Below are 22,232 nucleotides of genomic sequence, written 5' to 3'. Positions count from 1 at the left end.
CTCTATGGTTAGGTCTCACCTAGAATATGGGAGACCCAAGTTCAAATCCTTGCTCCAAAGGTTATTTAATTATACAAAGAACAGCTTCAGCAGGAGAGACTGAGAGTGACTTGTATTAGAATATCCCAAATCTCTGTGGTTAGAGCACTCTTCTGAAATGTGGGTGACCCAAGTTCAAATCCCTTTTCCACATCCCAGGACTGGGGAGTGAATCTTGGTTTTCCACATCCTAGGTGAGTACCCCTAGCCACTGGGTTAAAAGTTACAAAGAAGCTGCCATCACCTGCTGCTCTTGTTTTGTGAATGTAGCCCATTCCAAATGCCCAAAACCATGTTTTGGATCAAACATGTTTTATTTGACCTGAAATAGATATTTTAGATTTGCTGCAACTTTTTGCAGTTTTTGCATTTGGAACTAAACGAATGGGACAAGCACTTTCCTGAGTCAGGGCCATAATGCTTTTTAATGTCATCTTATCCTGTTCCATACTGCTTTGTGTGTGCACCACTGCATGAGCAGAGATAGTTTGGGGATTTGCCAATGTACACTCTACTGATCTAGCCATGTGCATTCTTGAATCCTTAGCTTGTGCATATGTATGTGTGCACACGCATGTGAAAACACGATACAAAATAGGCATGTAGTCCAGGAGTGAAAATCAGGACTTGAATTTTGGGATTGTGCCATCCCAGCAGTCTTGGTTTGCTCTGCTCTTGTGAGAAGACAGGTTCCAGAATCCAAATCTCTGAATGGAGCAGAACGTGAGAACTGTGGATACTATAATGTGACTGTTGCACCTGAGAAGGCCCTGCAAAATCTTCATTAAAAGATAGTTTTTGCTGGGAGGGTCTTGAAATTTACTTCAGCTAATACCCAGTCAAATATTTTTAAATCTATGTATCTTGCACTTTTTAAAATAAAAAGATTCGGCACACCCATATTAGAAATGAAACTGAAGCTTTCACATACTGAGTGTAGGAGGACAGGGAATCACGGAAGATTTTGTTACGGACTAGCTTAGACAGCTCCGCTTTCTCAGCGCCCGGTTATTGTAGGGCACGACATGCTAGTTTCAGCCTGCCATAACTGGTTGGGATCGCTGCGTGGAAAGCCCCTAGGCTGTCGGCCAAGGGGGCGGCCCCGGGAGGTGGAAAGTCCCTATTGCATTATGCATGAGCTGATTTGTTGTTGTTTATATAAATATGAGCATGATTTGTGCTTGCTTTTGGACTCCGTACCAGGCCAAGCTCCGGGGCGCTGGGTTCCCCGCCTCCGTGACAGCAACGCTTGGAGTCCCTGTTGCGGGTGTGTCACTTTACTTTCATTAAAGCCAATAACTCTCAGTGTGTGTGGGCCTCGTTCTTGCAGAGCACCTTGGGAGGGCCTATGGCCTCCGTAGAACCTAACACCGAGGAAATATCACACAGAAGAGGTGCCATGATAAGATGTAAACGTGCTCCAGCATGTGAAAGGCAAGAACCCAGTAACTCATCACAATACTGATCTGGGTGGGGCTATCTGGGGAAGCCAGTGCAAAAGATGGGTTGGCTCTCCTAGATGAATATGTGTATCCTGTATCATCTGGCTGAAGTTGGAAAGGTAGTTTGAGTGGATTTCTTCTGAGTTTGTGCTTTTAGAACTAAAGTCAGCCCTGAAGAATGGGACGTGAAAGACCTGTAGTTGAGTTTGTTTTGCTTCCTGTGGGTAGGGAACCTGCATATTGGCTTCCACGTGGCCTCTTGAGTAGAAAGGTCCTGGGTCAGTTAAGGCTTTCAGAGTCAGAATCAATGCCTTAGTGCCTGCAGACCAAAAAGCCGCTAAGGCAGATCCTGGAGCACTTTTAATCAATTCCATGCTTCTTAATGGGCGGTAGGATTCTTTGGTTTCTTAACTGTAACATTAATGGATAAAGCCCGTAATGTTACTATCCATCTTGACTGTAGAATGGTATCTCCCAGGAGCCACCTAGAGAACAAACTGTGAATTGGTCACAGTTCTTCTCTTCTCCCTATGCTCTGAGCAGGGAGTGAATTCTCCCTATGCTCTGAGCAGGGAGTGAATTCTCTCCTTTTCAGGGAGAAGCTTACTTCCTGGTGTGCACTGAGCCAGCCACCCTAGCTGGCAAAGAGGGGGAGGCAGAAGTAAGATTCATCCCATTCTCTGCTCACTTCAGACCCACTTGCTTGTAGAGGAGAGCATTGGGTGAGCAGTCCCTGCTCTCCTCACGCACCGCTAGAGTCCCAGTCTGAGCAGGTTCCTCACTCTCTGGGCCATTGAGTAAGTGCTCTGACCATGAGGACATTTGTTTTTTCTGGTATTTCTCTTATTTTTATCAATTTTGACATCAAGTTAACAAAGATTTGTGTCTGAGAATTATAATAGCTCTACATTTACCCATCTGCCTTCCCTGCAAAGGTAGGGGGAGAGATTCACATCCTGTTATGCTTTCCACTTAAATAATAAAGGTTCTAGAGGCAGCTCCCTGACCATGCCCAAGCAGAGGTGGAATACATCCCTTGCTAGCAGTGGTTGAATAGAAAGTGTAGTTTAGTGATAGAGCACTGGACTAGGACTCAGGAGATTAGAGACTAATCCAGGCTCTACCATTGACCTGCTCTGTGATCTTGGTCAAGTCACTTTGCCTCTGTTTCTCTCCTACTTTTGGTCTTTTTTTCTATTTGGATTGTAAGATCTTTAGGCCAAGACTGTCTCTTGCTGTGTGTTTGCACCCTGCCTAACACAGTGCGTTCCAGACCTCATTTGGTGCTACTGTAACAAATGATGGTAGAGGATAGCTTCCATAGAAATGTTATATGGGTGTTATCTCCAGTGATGCTGTGGAATCAGGGATGCAGGAATGGGCTTTCATTCTATTCCATTGTAATAAGACACCTGAGAACACAAATTGCAGGTCACTTTTTGTTTCATGTTTGCTCTGCTTTAGTGCTTGGTAGTGGGTTTTAGAACCTATTCTGAATAAATCAAACAAAAGGCAAAGGACCTGAGAGCTACATACTGTGTTTTCTGCTTCTGGTTTATGGCCTGTATGATAGCTCAGTGGCTTGAGCATGGGCTGTTAAACCCAGGGTTATGAGTTCAATGCTTGAGGGGGCCATTTAGGGAGCTAGGGCAAAAATCTGTCTGGGTATTGGTCCTGCTTTGAGCAAGGGGTTGGACTAGATGACCTCCTGAGGTACCTTCCAACCCTGGTATTCTAGGAACTGCATAGGGTAGATAATGATTTACAGACATGCAATATACAAAAAACCTATTATGCAAGTTGCCTAGAGTCATAGCATTTTAAAAAGGGATTCTAAGAATATTGTATCAATATAAGAGACAGAATATGCTTAAGGATGGTACTGTGGTTTGGTAGTAATCATTTGGCGATAGTTTGTATTGGACATAATATTCATGATGGCTGTTTTGTGTTTTCATGCTATGCTATATTTATGGAATTTTCCATTGTGCTTTAAATATGCAGGTCACATATACAGTTAGATTTCCAGCAGTGGTAGTATAGGTAAAAGCGCTGCAAATGTGTGCCATAATTGTGCTCTCTCTAAATAGAGCACAAACTCATGCATTTTCACAGCAGTCATCTCAGATGTGTTATACATTCTGTTTTATACATGCCAATCCATTAGCACAAATAAAACATAGTGGGTTGTTTTTCAAAATGAAGTGTTGCTATGAGGAATAAACAGTGATATACTTTGTTTTAATTACAAGAAAAAATGTTGACCAGCTAATGCACTCCCTTCTTTTAATCTAAGATAAAGAATTTGTGGAAGATCAATGCTCATTTCAAAGGAGGTCTGAAGCACCAGCAATTGGAGCTATCCATAAAAAGTTGTAAAAACATACAATGGATTGCTAAACACTGTAAGAATTTTAAAATTTCAACAGATAACATCTGTAGTAGAAATAGTGTATCATAGACAGGAACCTATTTCAAGCCCAGGATGGTGATCAAGTCCAGGATGGTTTACAAAATATTATTAGTAATGCTGATCTATCAACATTTTAAAAAGACAATTCCAAATCAAAGGGAATAAGAAAATACTACGTTTATTTTAAAACTCCTTAAAGTAAAAGGTATATTAAAGTATCCCATTAAATAATTAAGCCATTAAGTCTTTAAGCAAAAAATGTATGTTAAGATCACAACTAGCACTTGTATAAATTCAGGCAAAAGCTGAAAAATATTTATCAGTTAACAACTAGTTTAGCTTATTATAAAGAGTGAACAAGAAGAAATGTTCATCTATAGTATTAGAAATTTTGAGATATACAAATTAAACTGTATGAGATCAGGTACTCATGAAAAGTAAGTCAGTACAATCAATCATATTGAGTTACCATACTTGTGACATTTTAATAACATTTTGTATATTTACCTACTTACAAACAAGCTCTGTCTTGCACAGCAGATATACTAATTGCTATTAAGATTTATTATTATAATTGCAAAATCTGTCAAACAAAAGGTTAGTAATCAATCTGCTCACTAAGGTGTCCAATTTGTGAGGGGGAAAATGTATTAAATTCAGATTTCAAATTTAGGGGACAGGTGGTAAAAATACAACGGCCTTGCTCCTTCCCTGTGCTATTGCACAAAGCAGCCAGAAAGCTATCTTAATTTCTCCTTTCAAGATTCCCATTGTATATGATTAATTTTTGAACAGTGTTACAACTGAATTCCATCCCACTTGAAAAAATGCCCCTCCTCCTGGGCCCCTTGGAGTGGGTGTAGCCTGGAAACAAGGCCATAAGTGGAACATATCCACAATCTCTAGTTGCTGGATCAGCTTCTTGGAGCCATGTAAATCCAAATGTTATGGCAGCCTCAGGGCTTCTTTCAGTAGTGCCAGAGCACTGGCCCAGCATGTGAACAGGCCAGGATAGAGATTTTTGCAAAGGTGCTATAGATACTTCTCCTTCCTCATGAAGGCTCAGAGAAGGATTTGCTTGGGCTCATTTTGCCATACATTGGCACATACATCCAATGAAGCCTGTATTTACATGGGGTTCTTTCCCTCCACACATGTATTTGGTTGCTATGACTTAGCCCAGAGAAAGCATGCCAGAAAATAATGATATATATCAGGGTGGACATAGATTTCTTATTAGAAAACATCCCCAGAGACTGGTGGTTTGTGTATCTTTCTGTTTTTGACATCGACGCCATTGAAGTGACTGGAGGATTAGGAGATTTCTGTTGTGGGATACCTACTTAAAGCATTATTTTAATTTAAAGAAAAGGAGAGGCCAGAGAAACTGCACAGCAAAGGAGTTAGTGCACTTAATGCCCTAGCTTGAAGATAACAAGATCCATAAGGCAAGTATAGCAACTTACTCTGATCTCAGGACAAAGAATTGATAGTAAGAGACAGGGGAACACTACAAAAATGCATTTTAATATAACCAGTTATTGTTATGTCTGGATCTGAGTAAGAAACTTTGAGAAACAGAGATGAGCCATTACCAGGATATCTTTGTGGTTAAAGTTGTTTGGTATCCTGCCCAACTTCTGAAGGGAAACAATTTTTGGGGTGGGGGTGGGAAACTGCTGCACAGGATATGAAGCTTTCACACAGACACACCCATGTTATGATGCACAATACCCTCCAGATATCTCCAAGAAGCCTACAAAGCAAATAACTTTTATACCCATTTAATTGACCCAAGTTGTCAGAAGAACAATTACAGGAAATTAACATCAGTCAAAAAAGACATATTAGAAGGTGTCCATACAATAAAAGCATTCCCCAGGCCCAGATGGCTTTCCCACAGAGTTCTTTACAAAGCCCTTGGCTCAAAGAGCCATATTTATATCTGAGTTAAGTCTACTGTAATCAGTGGATGAATATGGGCTATAAAATTGCTGCTTTTTTCAGGCATGTTTATTGCATCTTTAAAAAAATTCTATTTAAGACTCACAGGTATAGAAAAATACATACATTTTGTAAAGATAAGATCGTTTAACATAAGCAAGGCACTGTTGCAATTAAAAACTTCAATAAATAATACCAATGTGGCTCTATCATTTAAAGGAAGGCAGGTCTCTGGATTACTGCTCCAGTTACATTATATCATTTTGCAACACTGACAGGAGTGGACAGGAGTGGAACAGAGGGAGAAATGCAGAAAAATTCTGTTTCTGGACAAAATTGCAAATATATATAAATTCACCAAGACCAGGATTGGTTTATGAATGATAGGTATATAGCCTGCAATGTTTGAAAAATCATTCAACCTGACCATCCACTAAAATGCTTAACATTAGGATGAGAAGGCAGTTGATTGAATCAAGCAAAACTTTTTAAGATCTTTAAAATATGGTCATGGAGTGGGAATTTCTGTTAATTCAGGGCACCAGTGCAGCTCTTAGATCCTCTCTTATAGCTCCAAGAGGCAAAACCAGCCATTTCAAGGGAGGCCTGGGGAATAGAAAGGGCATCTCCATCTGGCCCCTTTGCCATGTTACCCTTGGCACAAATCATTAAGATCAACCCTAAAATAAAAGGAATTAAAGTTGATCTGTCTAAATATTCTCTGTGTGCGCAGGCCACCTGATTAGTCATCTGATAGACCCTGAAATAGCCTATTCTGAAGTAATAAACTTTGGAACTGCATGGCTCAATTTTAGACTTCAAAGTAAATCAGTACTCTCTCACTCAGCCCCTCAGCCAAAATCTTGATCTCCAAAGAAACTAGATTAAAGGATATCACCTTTCAAAATTACAGATACTGGCTTCAGATACCTAGGAATCCAACTTGCTTTACAAATTTGACCAACTTTATATGAATTAACTTTCATAGTTTTACTAAAACAAATCTCACTGGATTGGAAAGATTAGTCTAATCTTACTATCAACTGGTTTAGCAGGATTAATGTTATAAACATGGTCACTCTGCCAAGATTTTTACCTTAATTTTATTTTCTGCCAATTTTCTGTACTCCTTTACAAAACTTATCCAGATAGTTAATGAATTAATTTAGTGAAGCAAAAGACCAAAGGAAAGAGGTTTACTATGCTGAACTCCAAAGAGGTGGGTGGTCTTATGTACCTGAGATGTTAAGCATTACTGCTGAGTAGGATTTATTGGATCCCTGCATTAATGCTGTAATAAATCCCATATCCACACAATGAAAATCTCAGATCCACAGGAAAAAAAGCAACTACATGACACAGATCTATATAAAATAGAGATTCTTTATCCCAACATGCCCTTTTGACTGGAGTTGCCGTGGCTACATATGATGATTAATCCATGTGCTCACGAATTGAGCAGAGATGTGAAAATGACTGGTATTTATCTAGTTTCTAGGAACCCCTTTTTACACCTACAGTTTTGCTATCAAACATGGTAATCTGAAGAGATGTTTTCAGATCACAAAGATTATTTTTATTATTGTGTGAACACAAAATCCTCAGTTCTATTTATCTAAAATAACTGTTATAAATAAATACCTAGCATATGGACAAATATTTACAGATAACTTGTTGTGGCGTTATACATCACTGTACCATAGTATATAAGGAAACACTATTGATAAAACTGGTATGCAGACTTTACACCAGCCGTTCTCAGACGGGGCGGTGAGCAGTTTCAAGGGGTCCGCTATGCAGCATCAGGATTAGGCTCACTGCGGCCAAGGGCAGACAGCCGAAGCCGTGCCGTTCGGGGCTGAAGCCAAAGCCTGAGCAATTTAGCTTCACAGGGCCCTGTGGGGTGTAGGGCAGTTGCCCTACTTGCTACTTCCTAAAACTGGCCCTGGCTTTGATATGCAGAAAACCAGTTGTTGTGGCACAGGTGAGCTGTGGTGTTTTTATAGCATGTTGGGGGAGGCCCTCAGAAAGAAAGGTTGAGAACCCCTGCTTTACACTATTAACAACAAAAAGTTGTTGATACTGTTTCCCCAGGCTGCTGGAGATGTATCTGTGTTCATCTGGTGGACTTGGCCTTACATTAAAAAAAATTGAAAAAAAATCCATATCTATTAAAAGACTTGTCTTTGGTTTTTAGCAATCTGTTCTCTTGCTTGCTATGACAGACTGCCAATATCCTGGACAAACTTTATGGACTTATGATAAATTTGACTGAATTAAGTTAAATCTTTTTGAATTAGGTTTAGTAACTTTGGGGACCGTTGCACTAAAAAAGTAATTGTGTATGTGTTGTTGTGGAATTGTATTTACCTTTTCCAGTAGGGAGGGGGGATACTAATGTAATTCCTCTGTCATCTGCCCTTTGACACCACACCCTGGAGAGGTGCGCATATACTAGTTCAAACTGGATTCTCCAGGGACTAACAGACAAAGAAAGGCTTTTTGGATAAATAGCTTGGTTTTAAATTTCTCATAGGCAACCTTCTGATCCAGCAAATGGACAGGACTCCTGGTTCATGGAGGACCCCAATTCTTAGGGAAGGATTGGGCCTGCTGAGGCCCCATAGAACTGGATGCTTGTTCTAAGCTGAAGCTGTGACTAACATGTGACCATAAGGTAACCCTTTGGGTGGGAGGGTTAAAGGACTGCTCCTGTTGAATCCATGTTAGGGTTGGGGTGATTTCTGGTAAGCTTACTAATATGTGTATAGGTGCTTCTGTTTTTAATGTTTCCTCTGTTTAATGTTTAATGGACCTAGCGAAGGGGATTAAAACCAATAGCAAAAGGTTTTTTAGCCATATAAATAGGAAGAAAACCAAGAAGGAAGAAGAGATTAGGATAATCTTGGAATGGCACAATATCTGAACGAATATTTTGCCTCAGTCTTTAATGAGGCTAATGAAGGGCTAAGGAATAGTGATAGAGGGACTGATGGGAATGAAGATATGGGGGTAGACATTACGGTATCTGAGGTAGAAGCCAAACTTGAACAGCTAAACGGAAGTAAATGGACAATCTTCATCCTAGAATATTAAATGATTTTTAATAAATCTCTAAACAGATTAGCTAATATAGTTCCTATATTCAAGAAGGTAACTATAGGCCTGTTAGTTTAACATCTGTAGTATGCAAAGTCATGGAAAAAATTTTAAAGGAGAGAGTGGTTACGGACCTTGAGGCCGATGGCAACTGGGACAAATTACAGCATGGATTAAACCAACCTGATGTCCTTCTTTGAGAAAGTAACAGATTTTTGGATCTAATATATCTTGATTTCAGTAATGAGGAATTACTGGTTAAATTGGAAAAGATGGGGATTGAAATGAAAATCCAGAGGTGGATAAGGAGCTGGTTAAAGGGAGACTGCAGAGGGTTGTATTAAAGGGGGAACTGTCGGGTTGGAGGATTCAATCTATTTATCGCTGACCTGGGAACCAAGAGTAGGAGTGGGCTGATAAGGATGACACCAAGTTGGGAGATATCCTCCAGGGAGATTTGGATGACCTTGTAAACTGGAGTATTAGTAACAGGATGAAATTCAATAGTGAGAAGAGTAAGGTTATGCATTTAGGGATGACTAACAAGAACTTTAGTTATAGTTGGAAGTAACGGAGGAGGAGAAGGACCTAGGAGTCCTGGTTGATCGGTCTTGGGATGCATTAGGCGAGGTATTTCTAGTAGGGATAAGGAGGTGCTAGTCCATGTTTAAGAAGGATGAATTCAAACTGTACAAAGAAGGGCCACTAGATTGATCCGAGGAATGGAAAGCCTGTCGTATGAAAGGAGACTTGAGGAGCTCGGTTTGTTTTCCTTAACCAAAAGAAGGATAAGAGGAGATATGATTGCACTCTTTAAATATATCAGAGGGATAAATACCAGGGAAGGAGAAGAATTATTTCAGGTCAGTGCTAATGTGGACACGAGGACAAATGGATATAAATTGTCAGTCAGGAAATTTAGGCTTGAAATTAGATGAAGGTTTCTAACCATCAGAGGAGTGCAATTCTGGAACAGCCTACCAAAGGAAACAGAAGGACCTCCATGACTTTAAGATTAAGCTAGATAAGTTTATGGAGGGGATGGTATGATAGGATAACTGGCTTAGTCAATAGGTCAATAAAGTGCCACACTGGTCATTAGTACAATGGGTCAATGATAGGATATTGTTAGCCTTTTTCCAGAGGAAGGAATTTTTCTCCAGGGTAGATTGGCAGTGGCCCTGGAGGTTTATGTGGCCTGCATCTTGCAGGAGGTCAGACTAGATGATCATAATGGTCCCTTCTGATCTTGAATTCTATGATTCTATGATTCTCTGTACAGATTTTTGCCTTAAGAATAAAATAGGGTGGCATACAAAGAGCTGTGTGGTATCTATAACCATGGGCAGTCACTATGTTAACCATCTCTTAAGAGAAAGTAAGCAGGTGTGATTGGGCAGCCTGTCTGTATTGGGCTTAAGGCAGGAAACTGCATCCTGGAAATACCCATGTCAGAAGGGAGTGAGACATGGGTCTCCACCCAAGAACAGCAATGGCTGGGGAGCTGGAAGCTTGAGAGTGGGTGCCCTGGCTGGACCACTGAAGGAAAACACAGGTTCAGTTGCATAAGTACCTAGATTAACATGTTTCAGAATCGTGGGATGCATTTTAAGTCCATCTAAAAAAATCATTTTGTTTTACAGAGTTAATAGGTTGAGATCACATCCTGGTAACAGATTGCTAAACTGGTATTTCAATTATTTTCTTTGCCATGGGGTGTTTACAAAGAGAGTACTCTAGACTTTAGTAATAATATAAAACCAATAGCTGTTATATTACATGACCAGTCTTTAGAGACTCTCCTTTCATTCTACTTAATGCATTGAAGCAGCACTTTATTTTTAATGGACATTTAGTGTGTGTGCTTTGCTTTTCCTATAAAATATGTTCATTTTTGCCATTTAACTTTTTTCTTTCCTGTTAATCACACAAAATGTTTTTCATTATCGATTAGAATCTTAGATGGTTCACAGACTGTAACACTCCATGTAACTAAGCTTGGGGAAAGAAATTATAACGCAAATTGTCTCAATATTTAATCCAAATACTTGAAATTATAATAAACAATGGTTGCAAAAATAGAATATAGCAGAGCTGAACAAACTGGAAGTTCTGCCTCCTGTCTGGATTATCACTAAAACTGGGAAACTTCTATAGATTTTACTTGCATCTGTGTTGATGCTAAAAATTGACTATTCTCTTCCAGCAGATCTTGTAGGTCCCTTGATATGGATGCAGTGGTGGTGTAGCCGTGTCGGTCCCAGAATATTAGGCTTTGTCTACACTGTCAATTTGCAGACAAAACTTTTGTCTTTCACGGGTGCTTAAAAAAGCCCTCCCCCCTCCCCCAGAAAGACAAAAGTTTTGCTGCAGCAAGTGGTAGTGTGAATGCAGCTTTGTTGGTAGGAGTGCTCTCCTGCCAACAAACTGAATGCCACTCGTGGGGGTGGAAGCATTTTGTTGGCAAAAGTGCCAACAAAGAGCATTTACAAATGCCGACTTTTAGCGACAAGACTGTGTCAACACAGCCCTGTCACTAAAAGCTGCATGGTGTAGACAAGCCCTTAGAGAGACAATATGGGTGAGGTAATATCTTTTATTGGACCAATTTTGTTGGAGAGAGAAACAAGCTTTCAAGCTCTTCTTCAGGTCTGGGAAAGGTATTAAGAGTGCTACAGCTAAATACAAGATCTAACAAAGTTTAGCATAAGTAATTAACCCGTACTCTAAGGGAACATTCAAGGTGAAGTAGCCCATTAGCACCCTTGTAAGTCATAAGAAAAGATTAAGGTTAGTGGGTTACACAGGTTGTTGTAATAAGCCATAAATCTAGGCTGTCTACACTACAGCTTATGTTGGAATAACATATGTTGCTCAGAAGTGTGAATAAACCACCCCCCTGAGCAACATATAATACACCAACATAAGTGCTGGTGTGGACAGCACAGTGTTGGTGGGAGAGCTTCTCCCACTGACACAGCTACCACCTCTCGTGGAGGTGGTTTTATTATGCCTATGGGAGAGCTCTCTCTCATCAGCATAGGCCATCTTCACCAGATGTTCTGAAGTGGAGCAGCTGCACTGATGCAGCTGTGCCATTGCAGCACTGTATGTGTAAACAAGCCCCTAGTGTTTTTATTAAGACCATGCTTTTTAGTGTCTAGCAAAGTTATGAATTTAAGCTCCCAGGCTTGTCTTTTGAAAGTGTTGTGCAGGCTTCCTTTGAGGATGAGGAATGAGAGGTCAGATATAAAGTGATCGCTTTGTGAAAAGAGTTCACCCACAGGTGATATGTTGTTTTCATCTTATCATTTTCCTGTGTGAGTTCATTCAAGAGTGTAGTGATTGTCTGGTTTCACCCACAAAGTTGTTATTGGGGCATTTAGTGCACTTGGTATGGAGCTATTCTGCTTGAGGTCTTTAGAATCAGTCCAAACAGATACAGTATCACTGAACGGGAAATTGTTAACAAATACAACCTTAAAATGTGCTAAACACAGCAATTTCTAACGCACGAGCACAAAAGTTGCCAATTATAGCCATTTGTAATCGTACTACTTCTGATTTCTTTTTCTTCAAACTTGACTGGGTACTTTAAGTTTGAGGTGTACAAAAGCCAAAAGCTTGCTTCTGGTCCTATTGGAATCAATGGGAGCATGACCAAAACTCAAGTTTCTGTTTCAGGCTTTGTCAAGCTATCTGAGCACAATTATTCTAATTGGAAAATAAGCACTGTGTGTGTCCATTCTACACATACACAAGAATAACTCAACCAATTTTGTTTCTAAAAATATAAAATCCTCTTTAGGCTGAACCAAGCAAGAAAGATTTCAACTCCAAATAAATTTTTAGAAGATTATGATTATTTATTCCAATCCCCCTGAAAAAGGGATTGGAATAAAAGTTGGAATTCAATTTTAATGATAGCTATTGGCACCCTGCTTATTATCCAATACAATTAGAGGGGTGCCAGTAGCTATCGTTAAAGTTGAATTCCAACTTTTATTCCAATCCCTTTTTAGGGGGATTGGAATAAATAATCATAATCTTCTAACAGAAAATAGAGAAATGTAACTAAAATTAAGGCAATGTAAAATTGCTAGTTTATTCTAAGGAGAAGCTTAGCTTTTGTTTTACAGTGAAAAATGAAGTCCTGTACTACCAACATTGCAAGTCATTGCTTCTAATGGAAAGCCTTAACCTCACACCATAAACTTTCCATTTTCAAATAGAGATCTGGTCAGCATATCATGTGGGTTATACTTATTAAACATAGTGAAATACACACTTCTAGCTATTGTAAATGCTGAATTTGCTGTAATGACCTTCATCTGCATGACCTTCAAAGTGATTTTAGAAGGATGTCTGTAGGGCCAAAGTGGGTTAGTATCATAGACAAATTTTGTCATTGTTGCAGATTTTATCTTTTCTTCTTTCTACTGCCTAAGTCTATGAAAGGGATTTAAGTGGTATTACTCAAGATGACTGCCTATGAGAAAATTACATTTGGGACCTTACTGTATGCTACAAAAAACTTAGTCATTTAGCTTTAAAAATTTTGCTTGGATTCTTGGAAATGTATGTATCTTTGTATAACATGCAAAGGGTTTAGTAGAAAAGAGCATGTATTGTATTTTGATTTCTCTAAGGCTGTAGTAAACTCTTACATGGAAAATACGATTGCTTTGAAGAAGTCTTAAAGAGGTGTCTCTTTGCTACAAGCTTCTGAAGTAGGCTTTGGGGGTCTGCAGCCAACTATTTCACCAACACGTTAATAAGATTTGGGAAAGGCCAAGGTGGCACTTACACTTTGATTTTAAATATGCTCCCTTAAAGAAATAGAATCCCTTTCCCCGTTGACTTTTGTGAAAAAATAGTGGATACTTAGAGAAAAGCTATTCAATGGTTGAATATCTACAAAGAAAACAGATTCCTATTAATGCTAGATTTATAATGAACTTTAAATTGCTTTACCAGGGTTATATTGCTGCTTAAATTATATAATATGAAAAAATCGAACTTGTATAGTATACATAGCCAAACTTTCAATCTGGTAATAACTTCGTTGTCAGGCATTGTTATCAGAGAGCAACAATGGACATCACAGCCAATTGTTTTAACTCAGGAGCTAAAACATTTGTGCCCATAGCACTGCTGTTAGCCAAATGTAGACTAGCTCTCCAAAGTCAGTGACTGAATCCTTGATCCTCAGTGAGATGAAGGCAGCAGCAATGGAGGAAATTATGTATCATATGAAGAAAAACATCAGCTATATAAGATGGGGATTCAACTGAATGAATAGATAATGTCAGTCAATACACCCACCTTGGTGTATGGTCAGTGCTGGTCAGTGCGGTCATTATACTAAACTATATATTACAACAAAAACACTGGCTTTAATCATAGGATACCATATACACTGCTTAGCTACATTTAAATGAGGCTCTATTCTGAAAAGTGACTATAAATTTAGCATTGTGCACTTGCATAGTTATTGACTCTCAATGAATCCTGAATCTAATGTGCTCAGTTTATTTGGTTTTCACAACCACCAACCCTGTAAACTTATCCAGGGCTCTCAGAATCAAGCGGGGTTCATTCCATCTCATGCATCATCCTTATTGATGCTTCACTGATTGGAACTGAGGGCAACATTATCAACCTTGGTGCCTAAAAGTTAAATCTATATTTAGGTATCTAAATAAAAGGGACCTGGTTTTTGAGAGGTACTGAACACCTGAAGTTATTTTTTTTAAAGTGTGACAACAAAACAAAACATCATTCCACTCTGAAACTACTGTACAATGTCACGGTCATACTCATTTTCAGTATTATTGGAAATAATTTTCAGTTGGTCCCAAAATCTGAGAGAGATAAAGTAAGTGAAGGAATATCTTTTACTGGACCGATTTCTGTTGATGGAAGGTACAAGCTTTTGAGCTACACTGAGCTCTTCTTAAACTCCGGGGAAGGAAGCAGAGTGTCTGAGTTAAATACAAATTATGACTGAGCAGAAGGGGTAACATGTTGGAGTCAGTCACTCAACAGATCTGCTCCTTGGGGTTCAGAGTTCATCTGCTTATTTAGGGACAAAATTAAGTTTTTAGTCTTAGTCCTGAACAGTCAACAAAGCGAAGAGTGTTGGATTTTATTTGATCTCATGTATCATCAGCTGATATTTTTATTAAGGCCAAAATGTTCAAAGTTGGGTACCTAAAGTTAAATACCCAAATCCACCTCTCTGAGTAAGAAAGTGGCATTTTTACATAGTAAATATTTTTCCATATTTGTTTTGTTGTCAATCATTATGGATCTGATCCAAATCTCAGTGATGTCAATGGGCTTTGGATCAGGCCCATTTCATTTGCTTTTTTCCCTACAATTTACCTCTGTGTATACAAATGTAGGTATCTTTGTATAACATGCAAGGCATGTCTGGTGGGTTGGACCCTTTGGGAAGTCACCTGATGTGCTGAGATGCCACTGAGTCTACCTGTTTTGCCAGCCTGTGCCCCCTTTAACCTGTCTTGCTGAGCCAGGCTATTAAAACCTCCTCTCTCTCTCGCACGCCCGCCCGCAGATCAGCTTTGGGAAGACTCAGCTTAAGGGACTTGCTCCAGCACTCAGATGTCCACCTCCCTTGGAGTACAGACTCAAAGATATATTATATTTGCCTCTTCCCTCAAAGTGGAAGAGGGTATGCACAATTTCTTGCCCCCCCCACCCCCTCAGTTAGAAATCACCTAAACTGGGTTGTATTATAAACCAGATATACATTTATTAACTATAACAGGTGTAATTTAAGTAGTTAAGGAGGTAGCAGACAGAACAAGGCAGATTACTAAGAAAACAAAACAGAGCACACAAACTAAGCTTAATACACTAAAGAAACTACCGTAGTGTTATGCAAGTTCTCACCCTAAATGTGGTTCTAATAACCTTCTTTGAAACAATTCCACTGCCCTCCATGAGCTCTTCTTCCCTGACTTAACTGAGAGAAGAGTACTTGCTTCGGGAGGCGAGTGTCAGTCGTATGTATACAGTGGCCAGTCCAGTGGAGTTGGTATTTCATGACCTGTGCGTCTATATTGCTGATGTTGGTTGCAGAAAGGAAGCTGATGTTAGTGCATCAGTCGTCCCAGCTGATCCTGAGAATCCTCCTGAGGCAGCGTTGTTGGAATCACTCCAACTGTTTGAGATGTTGTCTGTAGGTTACCCAGATCTCACACCCATAGAGAAGGGGGGGATGACAACTGCCTTGTAAACTAAGATCTTGGTTCTGGTTTGTAGATCCCTATCATTGAAGACTTGTTTGAGTAGTCTTCCAAAGGATGTGCTGGCACACCGCCTCCTGTATTCAATTTCTGTGTCAATGCTGATTGTTTGGGGGATGGCTGCCATGGTACAGAAAATGGTCCATATTTTCCAGGGGTTCTCCTCTGATGGTGACTTGTGAAGTATGAAGAGTAGTTTGTGCAGGTGAGGGCTGATAGAGTACCTTGATTATCCCAATGTTCAGAGAGAGACAGGCTGTGATAGGCATCTGCAAAAAGATTTAGGGTGCTTTGCAGGTCGGAATCTGTGTGCAAGAATGATAGTCATCTGCATACTGAAGGTCAATGATGCCAATTCTTGTGATCTTAGATTTTGTTTGGAGATGTTGAAAATTGAGGAGTTGGCCATCCATACGATACCCAATCCCGATTCCGTCAGGAAGGCAGATGAGAATGAAAATCAGAATCACTGCAAGGTAAATGGAGAAGAGTGTTGGAGCAATGGCACAGCCCTGCTTGACACCAGTGTGAATGGTGAATGGTTCAGTCTCTGAGCTGTTGCACAAAATGGTGGCAGTCATCCCATCATGGAGTAGTGTGATGATGGAAATGACTTGGCTCTTTGACTTGGCTGAACTTGTTTTGTGGATCGTAAATACTTTGAGAGAGAGAAAATCTTAGACTCCATAGGGTGGACAGGTCCTTTGTTTGACCCTTTGAGGATTTCTATTTTTCTCTATATAGGGAAAGGCATAATTGTACAAGCTCACATTTTGCAGAGATCTCCTCTATCCAAAATGCCTGTGTCCTTCCCACTATGATTTTACGAAAGTTGCAAGTTATCATCCTAAAATGTGATATATGACTTCTAGCAAAACCCATTTGTGCTTAAAACAAACTTTTCTGCTATTAATTGGGTTTCTAATAATTTCTAGGTTATGTAGTACATATAGATTTTTTTCCCCATCTCTTATGTATCTGCCTGCTACAGCATGATTAGTACTTTCTTCTTAAAAGCCTCCTAAATACATGTGGGCCTGGGACCCTGCAGTGCAGTGGGCAAGAAGCAGACTTTGCTTATCTTTTAATTTCCTTTGGAGAGGCTGTCACTCCCTTGGCAGTCTGCTTTTGAAGGCCTCAGGTCCCTGAACAAACCGGAGCAGTGAGATAAAGAGAAAATGGTTCTGCTACCAGCTTCACACAGTGAGGTTTTATTGGTTTACCCCGTGGGAGGTTTCTCTTTGCCTCCCTTTGTAACATATTGGCCTGCAGACCATGTTGAAGAGTCTTAGTTTGAATGGCAGCTATGGTGCATTGTGGGACACACATGCAGCAAGATGGAATCTGCTAATTTCTTTACTCCACTCTAGCGTGTGGCCACCAGTTGACAGGCACAGCATGGGCTATTTAGGTTTAGTAGGTTGACAGATGATCAATTTTATATCCAATCGATAATGAGTTTTGAAGACCATAAAAACTCCACTCTGGACAGAAAAAAAAAGTTTGATTGTTTAACAAACTGCTTTTCTGAAGCAACACAGTCTCCCCTTGAGCGACCTTGGTTTCAAAGGGAGCTGCCAATTGCCAGTGTGACAGCTACTCTAATCTAAACTGAAAACCCCTGATGGTGTTAGGCACATTTGGGTCCTAAACTCATCTATGTTTCACTCTCATTTAAAATACTTTACCAAAAAAAAAATCAAAAAATCAAAATATAGCTTGGAAAGATCTTTGTTCCTATGGGCCCATGCCTACTCACCCACCCATGATTGGGTTCTGGCACTCCAATATTAATTGTGTTATGTGACTGAAGAAAAGGTAGGGCAGAAGACAAGTTTTGCTCCGTTATGCATTCACAAATCTTATTGACTTAAATAGGAGATGCACTCGTGTAACTGAGAGCTAATTTGATTCTAAAGTTTAAAAAAGTACAATAAATTTGTGCTTTTTTCATTTAAAAAACAACTTACTATTAAAAACATTTTCAATTTTCTTTATTTACTGAGGCCTCAGGGTTGCTCTAGTTTATATTGGTTGCTTATGACCCAAAGGGGCCAGTCTGGCAGGTGGGGATTAGCAGGAGGTATGGATGCCCTGGCCACCCCACCCTTTCTTTTTCGCCATACCCTATGCACAAGTAACTGCCATTGGGGGTGGCAAAGGAGTCACTATGGAAGCTTTAAACTTCCTAAGGATTCCCCCCATGCAGGATGAATCCTTAAATGGTTAGTTCAACTGGTTTTAGAGCTTCTTTGCTTTGCACTACCAGAATGTGTATTCTGTTTTGGATCTGATGACGGAGAATATCTCATGAGAAGGGCTAATCTCGTAATATTTACTTCATTTGAGGCAAAAATCTCAAGAGAATAGTTTGTGAGTGTTTGGCACCATCAAATTCAAACCCTGACATTGGCTCTCTAAATGACCAGGGGCGGCTCCAGGCACCAGCATGCCAAGCGCGTGCTTGGGGCGGCAAGCCACTGGGGGCGCTCTGACGGTCGCCGCAAGGGTGGCAGGCAGGCTGCCTTTGGTGGCTTGCCTGCAGAGGGTCCACTGGTCCCGGGGCTTCGGTGGACCTCCCACAGGGGTCCCTCCGCAGGCAAGCCACCGTGCTTGGGGCGGCAAAATGCCTAGAGACGCCCCTGTAAATGACTGTTTAAAATCCATTATTCTAGCAATGATTTTTAAAAAAAAACACCAGTATAGTGTAGGCCCTCTGCCTCACAAATGTCATGGCTGTGAATCACATGGTGTGGGAAACTTTGGCCTTTGGAATCCACACAAAGTGCTGCCTTTTTAAGGGCCCAGTCCTGGAAGGAAGGCATTCAGCACTTCACAGGATCAGGCCCTAAATTAGTTAATGGAAGAACCAGTTAAAAAAAACCACTAAGGTGGGATAATGAATGTATTTCAGGCCATTAATGAACAACTCTGGATGTAAGTTAATGTGGGGCCTTAAATAGCCTGACAGTGCTTGTGTATAGGCACTCAGGCCCAGAGCCTCAAAGATATCTAGGAGCCTAACTCCCACTGCTTTCAATGGCAACTAAATCCATATGAAGATTTGTGCCTCAGATACGGTAGTAATATTGCTCTGCTGCAATGCCAGCAGCAATGAGCACTAGTTATATTGTCATGCTGCATGATGCATTTTTAGACATATTTTCGTAAAGCTGCATGATCTGTATAATCAGCTAATGCTGCTGCATAATTTAGTGCCGCTCTGGCACCTGTCTTAACCACAAAATTTAAATCTAAAGTGTCTCATAGTTCAAGCAGCCTTGAACGAATCGTGAGATGATAGAATCAGTATTTTTTTACTCCCAAATGGATAAATATTTATGGAATAATGTCACAAAATATGTCTACTGAAAATTAGGAACTGACCAGAGGGATCCCATTCTATAATGGCTCTCTTTCCAATATTTGGTGCTTGCAGTGCAGGATGATACAAGAATATGGAATCCTTTATTTTTCAGTCTGTTGGTTCTGAAAAGTACTACTGAGATTCTTGTCAATCCTACCAGGGACTGGTAGAAGAAAGCAGATATTACATGTCAATTTTTTTTAAAGCCTACAGTAAACTCTTCCACATGACAGAGCTTAGATAATGTGAACGCTTGGAGAGAGCCCTGGGGAGCTCACTTCTCTAGTTTGTGAGATAACAGGCCAAGTTAATTCTATTGAGTCAGCAACTGACTGTTTCATTGTGGGGGAGGCAACAATACAATTGTTCAGACCTGTGTACATCAGTCAAATTAATAAATATGGTCCCTGATAATACTAACACAGCTGCTACTCTGAAACCAGATAATACTGAAGCTCACCAAAAGTCACTGAAAACATAATGAAGTTACCATTTAGGGAAAAAAATTCACTAGTCTATGGCACACAAGCTGATGGCCACCAACTCAGAGGAATTTGTAATTAGCCTAGTGATTTGCTCTAGGAATATTAAGGGACAACATTTAAACAATATTTTTTCATTAATTTAAGCCTATGCCTGACTCATATTGTGTCACATTCCATTCTTCCATTTTATATTTGTATATCTATTGATTATGACACAATAGTAATTTCTGTCCCATCATATATGACATGCTAGAACTCACCAGGCCTGTAGAGACTGTCTCTGGGCTGGCAGGCAAATGGTTAACCATTTTTCTGTGGGAAGGGCCATAGCTGTGCACCTTAGCTGCACAAACCCTCAGGAAGGGGCAGATAGAGCTATGGACAAGGGCAGACCCTTCTTCTGATCTATATAAGAGCTTGGATGCTGAAAGATGGAGTTAGGTTCATGGATTCAGGGAAATCTAAAGCCAGCCTTGAGTCTTTTTTGTTTAATTTCTTTTGATAATGGGTCTGAAAGAGCCCTTTGACTCCCCCCCTGACCACCAGGGACTGAAGCTGGGAAGTAGGCTGGAGGTCCTGACTTGTTTGTTTTAATCTTGGGCTCAAGTAAGCCATGCTCTGCTGGTTTCTTAAAGGGGTAAAACTCTTTTTAGGACACATCTTTGGTGATTAACTGGCAATAAAACCAAATCTTTTTGTCCTATGGGTCTCTGACCCATTGTGCTTGCTGCTGTCTACTCCTCCCATACAGGCCCCATGTGTCAATACCAAATTCACACCTGATGTAATTATTATCTGGAATTATACCAGGGCCCAGTATGCAGTATTCAAGGTATCATATAAATTGATATAACAGCAACTGCAATTAATGTTTCCTTTTAATCTGTTGTTTTCACACACTAACCATCATCACCTTGAGAGAAATGGGCATGTAGGTAGCTCATGAAAGTGAAAAAGTGAATCTACTGGCTGACTGAAGCCTCGCATAAGTGATAAGCTCTGTGCAAATTCTCCCCCTTGCTCAAGTTACTCTTCTCAATCCTAGCTTGAGTGAAAATGGTCACACTGCAAAATAACAGTTGAGATGCTGTGTCCACATAGGCACTGAACTCATTTGTGTGTGATGCTAAAACTTATGGGGACACAACTCAGAGTTCTTTGGAAAGTAGTAAGCTGAGCCATTCTATGGATTCTTTCCCAGCAATTGTGAGAGAACTTGTCTGTCCTTTCTGGGTGCACAATGGGAGTTGTGGGAAGGCATTGGAGAACTAGTGGTACTAGACTCCAGCCATACTATGGGATAGGTGTATCAGCAGCTGATGAGCTCAATTCACTTGAGTTTAAGACTATACTGCCTCGCAGGCTGGCCAATTCAAGTTTAAAGCACCGAATGCATTTGAGTTGTGGGTTTTTGTTTGTGGATAGGACTCAAGATAGGGGTAGCACTTGAATTATAGCTCAAGTAAACTTTGAGAGTCAGAGAGAAGGTGTCCCTGCATAAATTAAGCAGGGATTGGAGTGTCAAAGAGTGATGATTAAAAGATCAAAGTTAACTGCTGAATAAGGTTTATTTAAAAAAAAAATTAGTGAGGGGAAATGAGAAAATGTAAGAGGGTCATAATAATAAAGGGAAACTAGATATGGCATTACTAACAGCTCTCTTGTGCTGTTTTTGTTTAATATTGGTGTTTTATATACCATTTCATAGGACTGACTAGCTCTTTTACTTAAAGACATACAAACTGTGCTACTGGCATAGACACATTAGTCCTGTGTCTTTTCTCACAGAGTGGCTGAAATAAAGTAGGATGTTTCAGAGAAAAGGTAAAATCTTAATTCCACCTGATAATGCAACTAATTCTACCTAAAAACTACGGCTTTCCTAGCACAGCTAAGTCTGTGATTAGAAATCACAGTTCCTTGGACTGTCAAAGGCACAGACATAACATTTATTGAACTAAAACAAAAATTAGTAAAAAAGTTTTGACTTTTTTTTTTATCATACTGTGTCAAACAGTGATACCCCTGAGAGCCTGATTCTGCTTTATGGCTGCAATTCACCCACTGTGTGCAGGGTGAGCAGAATGTGGCAATAGTATCAGACATGCTCTTCCCCCCCCCAAAAAAATGTAAATGAGCAGATATGCAGAAAAATCCTTGGGCAGAAAT

General features: G+C 40.1%; 1 long non-coding RNA gene across 1 annotated transcript in view; it reads right to left on the bottom strand.

Annotated features, from left to right (window-relative positions):
• LOC120385901 overlaps nt 1-22,232 on the bottom strand; it is a 78,501-nt gene that overhangs the window by 38,491 nt on the left and 17,778 nt on the right. The window lies entirely within an intron of this gene.

This window comes from Mauremys reevesii, linkage group 1, assembly GCF_016161935.1.
Source record: "Mauremys reevesii isolate NIE-2019 linkage group 1, ASM1616193v1, whole genome shotgun sequence".
NCBI classification, from domain to species: Eukaryota; Metazoa; Chordata; order Testudines; family Geoemydidae; genus Mauremys; species Mauremys reevesii.
Note: the sequence above shows the minus strand (reverse complement) of the source record. Positions and strands in the feature narration are given on the sequence as shown.